Source organism: Notechis scutatus, chromosome 4 (assembly GCF_049901735.1).
Source record: "Notechis scutatus isolate UNSWTSFEM ecotype Mainland chromosome 4, rNotScu1.2, whole genome shotgun sequence".
Lineage (NCBI taxonomy): Eukaryota > Metazoa > Chordata > Lepidosauria > Squamata > Elapidae > Notechis > Notechis scutatus.
Genome location: NC_142012.1, coordinates 109,367,741 through 109,387,711, shown reverse-complemented (window position 1 = coordinate 109,387,711; position 19,971 = coordinate 109,367,741). Strand labels below are relative to the sequence as shown.

Sequence of the window (19,971 nt, the reverse complement as noted above, 5' to 3'; positions counted from 1 at the left end):
AACATTCAAAGCATTCAACCCCAAGAAGCATCCCCCCTCCCCTTTGGAATGGCAGCGTTCTAGCAGGAATCTGACATTCTCTTTTACTTCCTCATTGAAAAATATATATTTTCTACATGCATTAGCAGTGAAATAAGTAAGGGAATAGACTGTCAAAGTATATTAATTTTATTCTAAGATATGTAATTTAGAAAACAGCAAAAATGTAAGCTGTTTATATATAATTATATAAAAATGGAAGTTAAAATGTATTTATTAAAAATGAGAATTGAATTATAATCTAGATCATTTCATTATTGAAGTCAATTGGCATAAAGGCATCCAAGGAACTGCCCAATACACTCAATAAAATGTACTAGTGAAATGCTACATAAAAAGCCCCTTTGCTCAGTAACTTTGAACAAGTTCAAAGGCAAGAAAATTGAGGATGCCAAACTCTGAGTAGAAATCCTGGGAAAGGTGACAGAATAATACTTAGAAGGGCGTTTGGGGTGAACCCTGTACCATATCAGAGAAATGGCTGTCCAGTCTTTTCTTAAAAACTTCCAGTGATTGAGCACCCAGAACTTCTGGAGACAGGCAGTTCCACTGGTTAATTGTTCTCACTCAAAGGAAGTTTCTCCTTAGTTTTAGGTTGCTTCTCTCTGTTCAGTTTCCATCAATTGCTTCTTGTTTGCATTCTGCTTCTTTGGAAAATACATCCCCCTTTCTTTGTGGCAGCCCCTTAAAAGCCTGTTGCCTATCACACTCGTGAGTAAAGCATGTGAGCCATTTCCTCCTTTCAGTGGTCCATGAAAGTACATCTATAGTATGCAGATAATAAAGTCAAAAAAGGTGAACAACATTTTTACAGAACTATCGATAAGTTGAGGGTGGGTGACAAGGAATGGCTGGGAAGGGAGGGGCCAGGTGAGGCACCCCTTGATGTGAGTGACATTGAGTTGGCCATGCCTACCCAGTCACATGAGCACTAAGCCACACCCACCCAGTCACATGACCACAAGCCACGCCCACCAAATAAGCCACACCCACAGAACTGGTAGTAAAAAAATTTGAATTCCACCACTGATGTAGATGTGTATTTTCACACACACACACATATATATAAACCTATACTTCATGTGTGTGTGAGAGAGAGAGAGAGAGAGTGTGTGTGTGTGTGTGTGAGAGAGAGAGAGAACAGTTTCAATGAATGAGAAGACAGCAAGTTTGGTGTAGTAAACATATCAGGCTAGAAACCAATAGACTATGAATTCTTCTCTTCCATTAGTCATGAAAGCCAGGAAGATGACTTTAGGCTCATCTGACAAGGTTGTTATTAGAAAAATAGGCAAGATAAATAAAAGCAGGATAATAAGTCAAATAAAGTTTACCATGAAATATACCCTATATTTCATGGTAAACTACATTTATAAACAATTTGTTCATATGTTGCAAGTAATACTAGGTCTTCAAACTATTGAGTAAATGGTACCCGGAATATATCCTTCCAATGTTGAAGAGTAGTCCTTTAACATTAAGACACAAAAAATTAATTTCTAATAGCTGGACGTCATTTCTATCTATCATATAATTTGAATGAATGAATGAATGAATGCTTATACATATACATACATTACAAATTATAACACAAAAAACATGTTTAATTAAAGCAATATTTGTGACAGGGAACAATATCTAAACTATTATATTTTGCATCCAAAACAGCCCAATTAATTAATGCATATTAATATCAAGAAAGGAATAACAAAGGATAATTTTTACTAAATGAAGCCATCCAAAATTTAGTACTTGTCAAAACATTAAGCATAACAGCACAAATTCAAAATCTAGGAACCAAAGTCCACAACTATAACTGACAATTGCAGCTTTGTAAAGAATATTTACAGAATTAAAGAACCCCATAGAAATGTATGGATGTATACTTAATTAAATTATCAATCTTGAGCCAAAACCTACTGGGATTGGATTGTGCTTCTTGTCAATGCCTCAGTTTGAAATTCATTTTTACATTAGTCAATTACAAAAAAAATACAACCTTTAGCACCAATTTTCTTGAATGAAGTACTCTCAATCATTGGGTAAGAGACTTGAGTAATGTTGGTACAAGTACTGTGTCTTGTCTGCATTTCTCAATAACACAATATGTTAATCAAGTCTGTTGGTAAATTCTTTCCATGCACAAAGGGTGCTATGGAACTAGATGGTTCAAGTTGCTGAGAGAGACGATCAGTATAAAAGGGCTGGTCACTCCATAGCTTCCCAGACTCAGTTGTCCTCCAGGCATCCATCAAGATGGCTCTAGAAAGTCTGACACGTACAGTGCCAATACTAATCCCTTATCCCAGTTTTCGGGCTTCAGAGATCAGAAGACCAAAAAGAGTAAATATTGGTCTTCTTCTCTCATGAGTCATCAAGGACCCATGTCCTGAATATTCTAGTAATAAAATCTATCAGCTGGTGTTAGTTGACATGACATTATAACTCTAGAGTAGTAAAAGTACAGTTGGATTAAAAAATCATTTTGAAACAAGTTAAAAAAATCTACTTATTTTATACACATTTCTTTTTGATGCAGATTTTCAACAATCTTCAAAACAGATAAGGAATCAGAGTAGACTTTGGTGCCTTTTTGAAGAAATCTTCACATATAGTAGAGAGATCCAGTTTGGTCGGTACCAGACTAGAAAGCAGGAGATCATGAGTATGTCCCATCTTAGTCATGAAAGTCAGCTAGATGACTTTGAACCAATCACTCTGTCTCAGGCCAACCCATCTCACAGGGTTGTTGTTGTGGAAAAAATAGGAGGAAGCAGTATGTTGAATATGTTCACCACTTTGAGTTATTTGTAAAAGCAATAAAGGAAGGATACAAACCAACAAATAAATAAAATGTCTTCCAAGCCTGCTGTTCTTCAGGTACACTGAGATTAAAATAGTTGACTACAAATTGTGATTGTAATCATCCCAACATATTTGGAAGGAACCAAATCACCCTTACCAGGTTATCTTGTTAGCTAGTCTAAGTGTTTCTCAAGAGCAACTCATAATCCCCAGAAGTTAAAAGATAAATGGAAGATTTCATACCCATTTCACTGAATACAGAAGAACATGACTGTTCCAGAGTACTGTATGAAGTCAGAGTGTTTGTTTTCATTTTTTTAACAATCTGGTTGTCTTTCAAAGACGTAATCATTTCTGGAAAGCATGAGATTTCTATGAAAAACTCTGACCATCTGACCGGATATTAACTTAGCAGAGGGAATAATAAATATATGAAAAGGCTAAGGGGCTGCAGAAAGGAGGAAATCACAAGAGTGAAAGGGGGAGGGAGAAATAGGAGTTACTGTTATCTCAATTTGGCTCTGATAGGATAGAAGGTGTCACAAGTAGTTTACAATTTGCCAGCAAGGTGCATAGTATTTAAAAGAAGCAGAGTTAAGGCAATGAAACACGCATAAAATTGCTTAAGATCCTATCTCCAATTTCATCTTCTGTAGCTGAGCTGAAGCTTGTTAGAACACAGTTAGAAGTTGTTCTTATTGTTTAGGAAGTCAGGTCAGACAAAAAATAACTGATATCATGATATCAGCAGCCTCAGCAGCAAGAGCCTCCAGTGAATTTCATAGAAAACCTTTTTGTGGATATTTTCCCTTAAATTTCTTCAGTAAAGGCATATAAGTAGCAGTGGAAACTGGACATCAACTAGAAGCAAAACAAATTTGTAAATAGCAGGTGGTTAATTCTAAAATCCATATTAACATGATATATTTATTGGACCATAAGAAAGGCTGAGCACCAAAGAATTGAGGTATTTGAAGTATAGTCTGGAGAAGAATCATGCGAATCCCTTGGACTGAAAGATGATCAACCCTGACTGTTCTTTAGAAGGCCAGATCCTGAAGATGAAACTCAAATACTTTGGCCATCTAATGAGAAGGAAGGACTCACTGGAGAAGAGCCTAATTCAGGGCAATAGAAGAAGGGGGAGACAGCAAATGAGTTGGCTGGATGGAATCACTGAAACAGTCGGCATGAGCTTAAAGCTGAATAACAAACAGATATACCAGAAAAATAGCTAGACAAGGAATATAAAACTTTAGGAAACGGGACCACATTTTGCTCTAAGATAGTTTTGGATGTATGCTCAATTTGCATCCAATGTTTGACAATGAAGTCTAATTATATTGTTAAAGAATGGGGAGATGATTAAATAGAAAGAAACTAATAATTTAAGTGCATGTGAAAATGGTATGCTGTACTTTAGCAAAATGTAATTAAAGAGTTAACTGGCCACTGCAGGCAAAGTGGGGTTTAGGAGAGGTAGCTGATGGTTGGACAGAAAATTTGGGTATACATGTAAGGTATAGTATACATGTAAAACCATGAATAGCCTTAATGACATTGCCTTGAAATTGCAGAAGATGGGTGCAGTTTCTATCAGCAGATCAAATATAATATCTTACAACATCAGTGGAGACAGAATTATTACCGTTTCTCTAAAACTCCTAGCATTTTGCAATCTAATTAATACTGTATGTATTAACCAATTATTTTTACTGGATCTCAAAAAGCTAAGACTGCTGCTATATCACAACTGCTGTCTAAAGATGGATTGTTAAAGCTTTTAATAGGTAATGACATCCCTGAAATAAGTAAGTTTTAGCCAGCAAGACATTTCAGAGCTACATTAACAATACACTATTTATCAATAATTTAGCATTTTTCATATATCAATTACTTGAAAATCATATATTACTTCTATAATGTTTTATCTTCTAAATTGGACCAATATATTTTCCTTTTTAGAAAGGAGATTGAACCTCAGATATAGTGACTTTCTAAGACTGTCAAACCCAAATTCAGAGACAACACAGAAAAATCCAAGTTCAATCCTTTATATGCTTATATCTAATAGACAGAATCTTGCCAAACTAAATCTATAACCTTCTAACTTACTAGATATATCCTGAAAGATCCTAGGGTGTGGCTACCCTGAAGGTCTTCCCCTTCCACCCTCCAGCTGAGAACTGCACTGTCTCTTAATCCGGTCTCTAAAAAAGCTGTCTTGCCAAAACTTGGTCCCACTGCTTCTCCAGGTGCACATTCCATCACATATCTAGGTCTACCCTTCATCTGATTCAGCTAAAAAGGAATTTCCTTTGCATCATACTCAGCTACAGTCTCTTGGCAACAATACGGAAGCAGCTTACTACACCCCATAGCACCTCTTACAGCACCATTTTTTCTTGCGGCAATAAGCCCACTTAAAAAACATGGGAGAAGTTTCCACAGTAGGGAAACTGATAGGGCCAATGATAGGGCCAATTTTTGGAGAAACTGAATAAATGCTTCTTTTGGTTGGCCCTACCAAATGCTGGCTCCTATCAAGATATGCATATTGGGGTCTTCTTATCTGTGGTGATTGCGTTAGTTCTCTTGCCACTGGAATGCAGCAGCATTTGGATATAACTGAATTGTCAACTTGAAAATCAACCCTTCTATTTTGCTTCAGGATCTTCATTCTTGTTTCAGTCTCTTAGAATTTGATTAACTGTGCCAACTGCTCTCTCAGCATATTATCTGATGAAATTAAGATTCTCCAAAGAGTAGATAACAAAAGGACAAAACTACCCCTCATTTTCTTCAGCAATACAGACAGTCTTTGTTTAATGACAAGTCACTTAATGACCATTGGAACTTACAAGGTAGTAAACTACTACTTACAACTAATCCTTGAAGTTATGATTGCCATACAAACACATTCTGGGATCATGTGATCACATTTCAGGCTATTGGCAACCAGCTTGCATTTATAACCAATTCTAGCATCCCACAGTCATGTGACTGTGATTTGCAACTATTTTGTCATTACAGCAAAAAATACCCATTAGATCCGATCCAAGTATAGTATATAAGTATAGTACATAAAATCATACATTGCAATGTCCTACCTGTCAATGAATACTTCAGCTTCAACCATAACAATACAAGAGCAAACAATAGATACAAACTCAAGGTTAATCGCACCAAACTTGATTGCAGGAAATATGACTTTAGCAACAGAGTGGTCAATGTCTGGAATACTCTACCTGACTCTGTGGTTTCTTCCCCAAACCCCAAAAACTTTAACCTTAGACTATCTACTACTGACCTCACCCCTTTCCTAAAAGGTCTGTAGGGGGCATGCATAAGCGCACCAATGTGCCTACCATCCCTTTCCTATTGTTTCTTTTATTTTTCTTATATGTACCCATTTCATGTATTCATAACTATGTATATACTTATACCTATTACCTTGTAAGCAATTGACAAACCAAATAAAATAATTTTTTAAAAAAAAAAATAAAAAAAATACTTATATTCATTAACCATGTAGTTCGCTCAACAACCATGGTGACTCACTTAATGACAGTTGTGCCAAAGGTCATAAAATACAGTCAGATCAATAACTTATGATCATATTCCGGGATCAATTGTAGTCCATAAATCAAGGACTGCCTGTAACCACCACCACCAAATTTTTCCATATTTATCTGTATTCTAAAACTAAAAGCTAAACATATATATTAGTATATCAAAGTCAGCAAAAGAGAGAAAAAGCATGGAGAAAAAACAATCGGCAGCACAGCAGATGAACTAAAAGCTGTCAATAATCCTTTATTGAAACAAAAGAGTCAGTTTTATCTAGTAGTTAAGGCATTAGGCTAAAAATGAGAAACCATAAATTCTAACTGTTAAAAATGAAAGCCAGCTGGGTGACTTTGGGCCAATCACACCCTCTCTCTCTCTCAGCCCAAGCCACCTCAGAGGATGATTGTTGTGGGGCAAATAGGAGAAGGAGGGGATTTTAGATATATTCCCTACCTTGAGTTATTTCTAAAAATAATAAAAATAAAATAAAAATAAATATTTTTCTTTCATGTTTACTAGCACATTTATTTCAAAAGTAAGTACCATTCATAATGTTGTCAGGTCATCCCACTTCATGTCTATTTATGAATTTTAAAAAATCAATACATTTGACTTTCATCTTGTATCTGCATTCAGTTGAAAGCATGCAGTCATGATATCTGAACAAAAGTATCGAACCTATTTCAAAGCTTTATATTATGATTAATAACATCTCATAACGCAAAAATTTAGCATTGTTTCTGAATCTTGATTTAAATTTAAAATTACAAAAAGTTTGAGTTTCATGCCAAACACAGTCCTCAACTTACAACCGTTCATTTAGTGACTGCTTGAAGTTACAACAGCAATGAAAAAAATGACATGATAATTTTTCACACTTACAACCATTGCACCTTATCTATGGTCAAGCAATCAAAATTCGGACCCTTGGCAACTGGCTCATATTTATGACAGTTGTAGTGTCCTGGGGCTATGAGATCACTTTTTGAGACTTACTGACAAGTCAATGGAGAAGCCAGATTCACTTAACAACTATGTCACTAACTTACCAACAGCAGTGATTCACTTAACAACTCTGACAAGAAAGGTCTTAAAATGGAGCAAAACTCATTCAACAATTGGGATTCAATTGTAGTCATAAATAGAGAATTACCTGTATACTTTGGGCACATATTGCCTTGAATATTCTTCCAGAATCCTTTAGTGTCCATAATATACATAACCCTTATATACAGAAAGGGTTCTTTTCTGCATGTAAATTAATTTACATCACTTAGCTTGTGATAAATCAAATGACTCATCTGACTCAATGCTTTCTAAATGTACAAATAAGATGGTGATAAGAAAGAAGCAATAAGGATATCATACAGAATTATTGTTCACTACCATGAAAAAGCTGATTTTTAATAATGATAGTTTGCTTAATGAAGCCTATGAATTTTTTAGGGTTTTGATTTTAGGAATCAAAATCATTCACGGAAACATTTATCCATCCTACAGTAATAAATAAACAAGCATTTCTGCTTTTGTCATATATGTTCCATTAAGAATTATAGAAAAATAGTGTGTGCAATATTTGAACTATGATTTTAATTATGGGATTTTATATTTTTCCAGCCACTTTCTACTTATAAAACAAAATAATTACTTTGATATATGTTTATTTAAATAATGAATAGATACTATTTCTTCACAAATCCAAAATGGGATTTCACTTGCATCAAATCTGATGGTCTTGAAATCATAGTTATTATTATGGTATATGAACTGAACAATAAATTACTCTGTATTTAAAAATGCAAAAAGAAATTTGTAATGAACAGAGTAAATATATCAATGTTGATCTTTCATATTTATCAGTGATCTTATATTCTAAAAAAACATTTCTTCAAATCGAATAACTGTTGTGGTGATAAAATGAAATACAATATTTAGCTTCTTAAAGTTTGGGCCTTATAATAACTTAACAAACTTTGAAGCAATTGCAGCAAATAAAATTAATTTTTCATTCATTTCATTCATCTGAAGAAACTTACTGACAAATACTCATACTTATGCACCTTTTAACTACAAAGACACTCCTATCTTATCTAAGTATTAAACAGAAAGATATCCTCCCTAAGTTATACCTTGTTTCAATATTTTTCCCTGGCAAATTGCCATACAAATGTTTCAATTAATCAGTCAGTAATTCCCAACTGGCAGACCAGCAAAATTGCATTATCTCAGTTGTTATACAATTCCTCCAAGGACTCACTTCACACTGACAATGTTTTGAAAGGACACATGAGGCTTCTTTTATATATATATATAAGCAAAGTATCCTTATTTGTTTATAACATGCAAACACCATGTCTCTACTGAATTCCTGAGGTTTAATGATATCCTTTATCTATTAAGGAACAGACATAACAATCTACATTTCTCATTATTACTACCCAACACATTAAATAGTGAAAGGGGTAATTTTTAAATCCTATTAGAACATTACAAAATATTATTTCTCCTTTTCTATCCAGAAGTCATTTTCAATTTTTATTTCACCAAAATTCAGAAATGAGAAAAGATTTTAAAAACATGGAGACAGTTGTCACTGAACAGTGAATTAGTCACTATCCAAGGACTGTATAACACTAATGCTACAAATCACCTTCTCTAAAGAATGGTTTAAAAATAAATGAAACAGAAAAGTTTGTTGTTGTGGCCAAGCCATTTAATCAATCCACCATATAAAACTGCCTAAGAAATAGCATTTTCCATAAAAAGATTAACTGATAATGTCAGAAACCAATCCATGGTCTTCTACGTAGACAAATGAAAAACTGAAAGATACATGCATCCATTTCCAGATAAGCCTATCTAGCACCTTCATATCCATCTTACACTGCTTCCAGCTTCCAAGTACCTTGGAAGCTCTTACTGTCAAGCCACAGAATATATTATTATCACAAATCCTATTGATTCTACAGCTATGAAGATCTAGAAAAACCTTGTTTCTAAATGCACGTATGTTTCTAAATGATGTACGTAGCACAAATGTATATGCTGGGGATTACTTAGACATTAAAAGACATTGTATTTGGATCAGGATTGAATCAGTTTTACAACAGCAAGAAGGAACATTCCGTCTATAGTATGAATACATCATTTCAGTGGCACAATATGCTTATGATGGTACTAAACAGATAGTGATGATATTGTGATTTCAGTTATGACAGCAAACAAAGAAAAGTAAAGGTAGATAACAAGCACATTGCTGCAGAGTTCTGGAAATAAAACTCTCTCATGTTCAAGTGCCTTGTATGAGATTCTCAATCCTTCAAATGCTTGCATCAACACATCAACGCATTTCTCACAGCATAAGATTCCATGGACTATTAGTTATTGTGTCATGAAACGTTTTGATTAGAAGTGATGTCCACTGACGCCTCCACCAAGTCAAGCTTGTGAGTGCTAAAGGTGCCACAAGACATTTTTGTTGATTTTGATTTAACAGGCTAGCATAGCTCCCCCTGTGGAAACTGTTAAAATACGGCTAACATTTCAAAAAAAAAAAAAAAGATTCCTCGGGAGACAGATTCAGGCAATAGTATGGCAGATAGGCGGTGTGGCAAAGCAATTACAGTCTTCTTTTAAAAAAAATCCCCGTGCCGCTGCCTTGTCCCATTGACGGGGAGGGCTGAATTCTTTGGGACAACCAGCAAAATGCACGCAACTGACACAGCCCGAAGTTCTGCTTCTTATTTTTTTAAGACAAGCCTCCTCAGGAGTGTTGTTAAAAGAGGCAGCCTGGACTTTTTAAGGATCTGCCCGCGGGTTTCTAAAATCTCTTCCCCCGGCTCGGCTGGTCATCCTTTCCTCATCATCCCCTTCGCTCTATAGACAGAGCGGCACTTGGGCCGCCTTCCCCCCTCGGGCACGTTTTTTTTTTTTTTCCTATTCCTTCCTCCGCCGACCAAAGAGGGACCCCCCGCCGCGGGCTTCAACCGCGCGCCCCTCCTCGCGCCACACAACTTCCCCCAAAGTCAGGCGGAGAGTCCTAGGGAGTCTGGGCGCGAGCCCTCCCCCCTCTCCCTCCACACACACTGACCTTGCTAAGGCAATGCAGGTCCGGCACAATCCACCGCCGGGCGCGTGCCGCGGCCTCCTCTCCCTTCCTCCAGGCAACTTCTTCCCTTGGGCGGACCGGCGAGTCTCCCAGCATCTCCCGTCATCAGACCTCAAGCGGAGCTCTTCCTCTCTTCTCCTCTCCTTTCCCCACACCCCACCTCACCACCCCGGGCTCCCGCCTGCTTGGCTTGCGGAGCCCCTCCCTTCTCCTTCTCCCCCACCCCACCTCAGGCACACTCCCCTTGAGCTGAGGAAGAGCCGGGCGCGCGGTCTGAGTGGGCTCGCTCTAGTCGGCGCAAGCATCTCCAGAGCGCTCGCTTGCGCCTCTGCCGCGCGCTGCACCACACACCGGGCGAAGGAAGGTTGGGAGGGCCGACGGAGGAAGGGAGGGTGGGGGGCGTGGTGCCCCTGACCTGCCGCCTTCCCTTGCACAAAGCGCTGGGTTGGTATTCAGAGTGGCAGAACGGAGGTGGCAGCGTCTGCATCCCATTTCCTCTCTTTGCTTCGGAGCTTTGCTCTGCTTAACAGGAGGGGGAAGCCCGATTTTCGCAGCCAGACAGTCCCTCTCAAGGTGGCACGGGACGAGCATCGCCCGAGAGTCGAGCCACAGCAGCGGGCTGGTAGCGTTTCCCGGCGCGCGTTGCAGCCGAGCGCACAAAAGCCTTAGACGAGGATAAAATGAGGAGCAGCGGCAAGGCCTCGGGCTAAAAAAAAAACAAAAAAACGAAGAAGTTTGGTTCAACTTCCCTTGGAGTCTCCCGAGCACGCGTTGCAACTGCTTAAACCCAAGGGGTGGAAGCGTCGCCGTAGCCCCGGCAAGAAAAATCCTGTCCCTTGGCAATTTGAGGTGGGGTTTTTTTCCCTTGATGCCCTTGTGTGGCTTCAACTTTTGGACGAAGACAGGCAGAAAAGATGGGCATGTACTCCGAAAAGCTCGGACGAATCAGGGCAAGAAAATATCACCCATTCCTGTTCTGCTGTGTCACTCTAAAGTTGGCCTTTGGAGGTGCCTTAGGATGAGGAAGATTTGAGAAAGAACTGAAGAAGCTTCTTGGATGAGAAGTGAAATGTCTTCAAAAAAAAGCCAGAAAGTCCGGTTCCCTCATGAAAAAGCACCTTTGTGACAACCATGACCTGGATGACTGAGAATCTCCATAGTCCCTTTTGAGAAAATAAATATATTCAAATATTAAAATTAAAATGACCAATCATGCATAACATCAGGGTACTGTATTGAAACAACAATAGATCTGAATACTGTAGCCACATGTAACAGTGTTAAATAAGCATGCAGTATGCTAACAAGTCATTTGGGCAGAGCTGGCATCAAGTACTGTACCGAATATCTAGCACTTCAGTTGAAGCTTGGCCCTGGAAGGACTTATAAATTATAGTAGTTTAATTAAATGCATGGCAAACCCTATCCCAAAGGCATATTGTGCTGATTATTCACCTGTGTTTCTCCTTGTTCTTGCAGCTTCTGAAAAATTTGAAGCTCAAAACAAAATCTCTGGAACAATAAACTTTTAAATTTAAGCAGCACCTTCCAGCAATAGTTGTTTCAAAATCTGTCGAAGAAAAAGAATGCTTTCCAGTATTGCCTTTAGCTCACTATGAAGTAATTGCGTACAAAGTAAATACTTCACATTACGCACAAATGGATCTTCACGTCAGTAATGCTGCAGAATTTGCCACTTAATATTTACCTGTCTTCTGTACAACTGCCTTCCCAGTCATTTTCAACCCAGCCTTTCTCTATCTTTCCAATCAGGGGAAAAAAACAGGCATGAATTTATAAGAGATTTTAGCTGGTATATATACAATCAAGTCCATTCTACTTACCAAATTTCTCTTACAAATTCATTTCTCATTCAAGCTAACATCTACACATTTCAAGGTCAGGAGAAAGAATGAGCCCCTTAGCATATCTTCTCTCTCTTAGCTCAGAAAATTTGCATATAATAAACCAAGCATTAAACCTCTTGATACTTCCAGGGCTGAACAAACTATTGGAAAATCGTCATGCTGAAATATTCACAAATACATTCATAATGGTATTTTTTTTGTTTATGATCAGCATCATCAAATTATTTCTATACAATTGGCCAAAATAAATACAAGTAATTGAAATATTTATGCTCATTTCAAATATTATACATCGTTTTTCCTACAAGAACATACAGGTGAAACTTGAAAAATTAGAATATCATGCAAAAGTTCATTTATTTCAGTAATGCAACTTAAAAGATGAAACCAATATATGAGATAGACTCATTACATGCAAAGCAAGATAGTTCAAGCTGTGATGTGTCATAATTGAGATGATTATGGCTTACAGCTCATGAAAACCCCAAATCCATAATCTCAGAAAATTAGAACAGTACATGCAATCAATAAAACAAGGATTGTACATAGAACAATATCAAACTTCTGAAAAGTATAGGCATGCATATGTACTCAGTACTTGGTTTGGGCGCCTTTTGCAGCAATTACTGCCTCAATGCAGCATGGCATGGAAGCTATCAGCCTGTGGTACTGCTGAGGTGTTATGGAAGACCAGGATGCTTCAATAGCGGCCTTCAGCTGTTCTGCATTGTTCAGTCTCATGTTCTCATCTTTCTCTTGGCAATGCCCCATAGATTCTCTATGGGGTTCAAGTCAGGCGAGTTTGCTGGCCAATCAAGCACAGTAATCCCATGGTCATTGAACCAGGTTTTGGTGCTTTTGGCAGTGTGGACAGGTGCCAAATCCTGCTGGAAAATGAAGTCAGCATCCCCATAAAGCTCCAAAATCTCCTGGTAGACGGCTGCGTTGACCCTGGACTTAAGCACAGTAGACCAACACCAGCAGATGACATGGCTCCCCAAATCAACATAGATTGTGGAAACTTCAAGCATCTTGCAGTGTGTGCCTCTCCATTCTTCCTACAGACTCTGGGTCCTTGGTTTCCAAATGAGATGCAAAAGTTGCTCTCATCAGAAAAATGGACTTTGGACCACTGAGCAACAGACCAGCTCTGTTTTTCTTTAGCCCAGGTAAGACGCTTCTGTTGTTCAGGAGCAGCTTGACAAGAAGAATACGACATTTGAAGCCCATGTCCAGGATCCGTCTGTGTGTGGTGGCTCTTGATGCACTGACTCCAGTCTCAGTCCACTCCTTGTGAAAGCCCCCAACACTTTTGAATGGCCTTTTCCTGACAATCCTCTCCAGGCTGCAGTCATCCCTGCTGCTTGTGTACCTTCTTCTTCCAGACTTTTCCCTTCCACATAACTTTCTATTAATGTGCTTTGATACAGCACTTTGGGAACATCCAACTTCTTTTGCAATTACCTTTTGAGGCTTTCCTTCCTTATGGAGTGTGTCAATGATGGGTTTCTGCACAACTGTCAGGTCAGCAGTCTTTCCCATGATTGTGATTCCTACTGAACCAGACTGAGAGACCATTTAAAGGCTCAGGAACCCTTTGCAGGTATTATGGCTTAATTAGCTGATTAGAGTGGGACACTTTGAACCTAGAATATCGAACCTTTTCACAATATTCTAATTTTCTGAGATTGTGGATGTGAGGTTTTCATGAGCTGTAAGCCATAATCATATCAATTATGACACATCATAGCTTGAACTATCTTGCTTTGCATGTAATGAGTCTGTCTCATACATTAGTTTCACCTTTTAAGTTGCATTACTGAAATAAATGAACTTTTTCATGATATTCTAATTTTTTGAGTTTCACCTGTAATAACAGTGTAAAATAGGTGGGCAATTGTGGCATTTCTGATTTTCAAGACTCCTCAATTGTATCTTATATAACCTTGCAGGCTATGGCTGATGAGATTACATCCTACAACATCTGGAAGGCCAAACACTGCTTAATTCAGATTTAAAAGATTGGTTTCTAATCTAATTACTTCAGAATTGTCCATTTCTCCTCTTTGAATTCACAAATCTGAGCACTTGAAACCATTATAATTCACCTCAGTGTGCTCAATCCTAGATATGTTGACTATTGTATTACACAACCACTATTTTCAACAGTTTCTTTATAGCGTTAGTTCATTTATTAATTTTAACTGTAAGAAACTTAAATTTCCAGTTGAATGTCATTCACTTTCTTTAATAGCCGGCACTGTAATTGCATGTCTATCCAGTGAACTGGCAAGTAGGACTCATTTAACACAGTTGAATGTATTTCTAAGTTGATCTGAATAGGAATGAGTTAGAAAGAAAAGTATACCTGTGGTGATTTTATCCCTTTTATTTAGAATACAGATAAGGCCTGGTCTTAAAGACCCAATTTTATCAATTATCTTTGGGTCACTTCAGAAGTTCTTTATCTGTACTTTGAAAGGAACTTGTTGATCTTGAAGGAGTAATATTATAAGAACAGCCACTGAGGAACATGACTGGGAAAAGACTGATCATCTTACAACTGCTTGGCATTGGTTAATTTCATCTAGTACATATTTTTATGTTGTTATAAAAACATTTACATATTGTATCTGTAAGGACAAGTAGCAAAAATGTGCTCCTGTTTTTTACTGTTATGTTCTTGCTTGCTTATTATTTCCATTAACATGGAAATCGAAACACTGATTTATACATGCATTGCAAATTTTATATATTTAAGAATCATGGCTTTAACATTATAAACATATAAAATGAAATGCCTATTATCCAATTTTCCAATCCCAAACTATTTAAACAAATAAAAAATAAATAAATGCATCAATTAAATTATTAAAATAGCAAGGTTTTAAAGTACATTAAGAAGAGCACAGCAGCTTTTAGTAGCTTTTCATTGCTTCTACAGAAAAGGGGCCTAGTGAATTTTCATTAGGTTGCTCTATAATGATCCTGTCACCCGAAAATAGAAACCTTACTCAAATATGTTTCCAAAATGAACTATAAAAGATGATGGGACATAGAGAAGAATGTTGTATGTGAAATAAACAACTAGATTCCAAACCTTGTAGATAATAATAAGTAGCATATTGAATTGTGTCTCTAAATGAGCTGGGAGTCAGAACAAATGAACAGAAATACTGGTAGGACACATCAAAAACAAATCAAAAATAGACTTTTTTTAAACAGCAACATTCTCTTCAAGGTCTAACTACAGATTTCAACAATCCAATTTGTATATATGCAACATTCAGTAATGCTCATTAAAAAAAAAGGCTGCAGGATACTCACAAACTGAAACCAAGCAAAGATAATCTTGCTTCCAGGACTATTCCCAAACTATGGGTGGAAATGCTTCAAGTAAAATAAACCATACCATACATGTAAGCTCAGATCATGCTTATACAAATTAGCAATATGTCTTATGTGTCTGGTTCACCCTTTAATCTATTTTTTCTTGGTGGTGGTAATGGTGGTGGTGATTATGGGTAACCCAGGCTGTTATTCTACAAGGCACTAAGTTAGTGGGGGGTGGGGAACTGTTCCAGAAAAAAAAAACTCCACTCCCACAGGTTTAGGTTTTATCTTCCTCTAATTATGTATAGGTTTGGGCAGGTTAGGTTTTTCCTTGGAATTGAGACTGCTACCTTCTCCCATGGTTAAAAAAAGTTTAATGATAGGCTTCTCTCTCTCCCTCCTTCCTCTCTCTCTCTCTCTCTCTCTCTCTCTCTCTCTCTCTCTCGTATATGTATGTACGTATATATGTATGTGTGTGTGTGTGTGTGTGTATATACACACACTCACAGACACACAGACACAGACTCACAGATTATATATACGCACATATGTATATACATATGGTATAGATACATATATATGCACATATATTTATATAGTATCTATTGACACATGCCAACATAACACAATGAATTTTAAAACTACTTTATCAGGTTACTAATTAATTTCAAATATCTGATCTGTTCCTGCATTGGTTTAGTTGGCTCACTGAACAGAGATTCTTCTAGGAAACATCTTTCCAGTTTACCAAATTACTTCCACTAGCCTATTTTTCAGAGGTAATACACTACCTTGGTCCCTGTGTGAAGAATCCCATGAATGATTCATGTCTTTTTTATATGCCAAAGTATATAAATGCAATATATGCTGAACAAAAATGCCCAGAATTTTGGCTGAGAATTCTGGAATTGGTAATTCCAAATACGTACGCCTTAGATAAGGAATAATTGGTCTAGGTTCTTCCAAATTCAGCATTATGATATTATTAATTTATTAGCATAAACTAGTTAATGTGAGTTAATACTGCTATTTCAGTGAGCAGCTCTTGCATAGGTTTTAGTGCCATATTAATTTAAATGAATAGAACGATGTGTCTACACTTTTCACTGCAATCAGATTTCTTGTCATGAAGGTGTACAATGTTATTTCTTGTTGAAGAGATTACTTTTTTGTGATTTGTATGATTTAACCCATCTTAATTGTTCATCGTAAATCACAATCTTTTTTTTTTAGTTTTAAAATAAAGTTTATTTAAGTTTCATATATTTAAAACATTTAAAAAGAAACAAACAAACACATAAACAAATATATATACATATATACATTTTTCAGCAGGTATTGAGCATTGGTTACATTTTTCTTTTCTTTTTTTTCTTTTACCCCATAACACTGACGTGAACTACCTTGTTACAATACCTTCCTCGTTCTTTTAATGTTTTAATTTCACAGAATACTTTATCACAATCTTTCTATTATCCATTATTTGTATTATTGCTCCATTAATTCTCTGCAATATATCCTGGTATATATAGTCTTTTGGCAATAAAGTTTATAGAGAAAAATAAGGAATTGCTGGTATGATCTCACCACAGAAAAAAGCATTACTTCAGAGGCATTAGTCCCACCTATTTAATTAGTGATTTTCAAGTTATAGAGTAATGGGAATTGATCCAAGACTTTTCAAAACTTTGGAATGACATATTACATAAATACTATAAAGATTTGAGGGATATGCTCATGTAAATTCATTCAAACAATGTTTTCAGTGTTATAATTCTCCATTAAAAGCCATGTTTTGATGTACAAGTGGATACAGGAGCCTTAACTGCTTCATTCTCAGACAAATCAGTTTTAAAGCAATGGTAAGTAAGTTGTAAGTATTCTCTTATATAGGAAGTACACAATTTTATTCAGGTGATGGCTGTGATCCAGAAAAATCACAATTGCTATTTTAGTCTAGTTTAGGAAAAATTATCTCCTCAAGGTTCCTTAAAATACCACATTATGATAATTGACTACATAATACAAGTATAATGTAATACAATAGCTCTTCCTCATTAATGTTATCTTTATTTCAATTATGTACTGTAAATAGGTTTGTATAAAGAAGAGAATAGCGGATTTAAAATCAGCTAGTAACCATTATGTCTTTAATGTTTGTCAGCTGTCTAGACTCACCCCTGGGTGAGATGGGTGGCATTAAAATTGAAGAATATTTTTTTTTAATTTCTAAGTGGATATATCTATACAATTTTCCAAGTCCAACATTTTAACTAAGTCTTCCCAAACCTGCTACAAACTAGATATTGTTGAACCCAACTTCCTTCAGCCTCAGGGATCCAAACACATTAGGAAAAATGGAAGTTGCTTCACTTACCTGGAGGATAGCAGAATTTCTTGCTATGGTTACTTTTAAAATAGACTAAAACTAAGGCTTTCTATATAACTTTCTTTCTGATCTTCTATATACATTTTGGGGGGATTAAAACATATTCTGGGAAAAAGTTGACATTTTGGACCTCAACTAGGATAGTTATGGATGTCCTGGCATGCACAAAGTTGTATCACAGATTTTAATGCAACAGATATGTCTGAAAAAAAATGTTTTCTAGGATCTTCCTTTTTCTTTTTTCCCCAAAACTACTAAATTGGAATTTTGGAATTAGATTACAAAGCAGTACAGGAGGAAAGAATAAATACATTCCTTTCAAAACAACTTTGTTAACTTTAAAATACCTATGACTATATGTATAGAGATCTCTGTATTTTTGTTTATATACATATAATTATCTGTTTATATGGAAACTTAAACAGTAGAACTCCTACAGCCCATCTATTCTGTTGTAAGGCTGTGAAAAAAATCATAAAGTTCAGGTACTATCCCAAAGATTTAAAGCAGTAATTTGTTGTAAAGAAATAGTTCAGTCCTCTTTCCCCACTAAAATATGGGAATAATATTAACAAGTTGTAATCCCTATTAGCCAGTGGACAGCCACAAAATGGGCACAGTAGAGAATAAGAGCCGCAGGGCATGAGGTAATGATTCCACTGCCCCTGCATGAACTGTTAGTTCAAGAACCAGAAGTTATGATTATAAAGGGTTTCCTGAGTATGAAATGTAATGCTTCCTAACAGCAGGCATGTTTGCTTCCAGAAATCTGGCTCTATGCCAGAAAAGAAGGGGGAAGTCACATATGGTTTATTTTCCTTAGATGCTTTTTTTTTTTTTGGGGTGGTAGTGGGGAAGGGGCACATAGTTTTCAGATGATGCCATGAGAGGCAGCAAATTATGTTTTCTGCGCACTTGAGGAGCCTACAACTTGTTCCCTATTTATTGGTCCTGGAATTGGTTTTTTGAAAGATAGGTACCCTTCAAACTCATCATTATAATATACTCTATTCTGAACAATATAAAACAATTCAGCTACAGGTTGTACAGACTGTTTTGCATTTCCCTAAGGTTCTGCCTTCCAGATAGACTAAGACTGCATATCCTGGAGTGGTCATTGGACAGGGTTGCTGAAAATTACAGGCTTAAAACATCTGGAAGCCATCTGATTTAGGAATTATGCACAAAATTCCACTTAGTATGAGCCCAACAGCATTCATCTGAAAGTCCCAGTTGTTTTAGTAAATAGTTTATAATAAGAGATTACTCAGAAGTAATTCTATTATGGTAATTTTTCTCTCAATCTCTGCATTTTTTTTTTCATTGTTGAATTGAAGTGCTATCCACTCTACTTAAACTGACTTAAAACCATGCTGATTTAAGATTTACCATCCCTTTGGCCTGTCTCCATTTCTCTGTTTATATGGACAAGCAAATTAAGGTATCCTAATTATGTCTCTGCTGGATGCTTTAAGCAAAATAGCTATTGATTCAACTAGCTTTGTTTGCCTCTACATGTCAACAGCTGGTGGAAAATTGCACCAGGGGTGTAAGAATGGGGCATGAAATTGACCAACATGCAAAGCCTGCCAAAGCCCTCCTCTGGAGGTAATTTTTTTCCAGTCTAGCCCACTGTTTCTCAACCTTGGCAGACTGAAGATAATGTGGACTTCAGCTCCCATAATTCTTCAGCCAGCAAAGCTCTAGCAAATTTCTTTTCAGAACAGATGTGGTTGAGTCAAGAACATAACTACTTGCATACTTAAACTGCCTGGCTGGGGAGTTATCAAAAAGCACCCACAGCTACAGGGAAGGAGGCCAAAGAAACAACAAAAAAGTAGCTGACCAGGAGCCAAAGC

The 19,971-nt window shown here is 36.7% G+C and overlaps 1 protein-coding gene across 3 annotated transcripts in view; it reads right to left on the bottom strand.

Moving 5' to 3' along the window:
• CHST15 (carbohydrate sulfotransferase 15) overlaps window positions 1–12,424 on the bottom strand; it is a 60,098-nt gene extending 47,674 nt beyond the window's left edge. Inside the window, exon 1 of one of the 3 annotated variants that reach the window (XM_087964354.1) lies at window positions 12,367–12,424. The gene's annotated coding sequence lies outside the window, so the exon portion shown is untranslated. Of the gene's footprint in view, window positions 1–2,548; window positions 2,786–10,504; window positions 11,098–12,366 lie in introns of those variants that run through there. The other 2 variants (XM_026669122.2, XM_087964353.1) reach the window with 2 other exon arrangements.
• Between the last annotated feature and the right edge of the window lie 7,547 nt (window positions 12,425–19,971).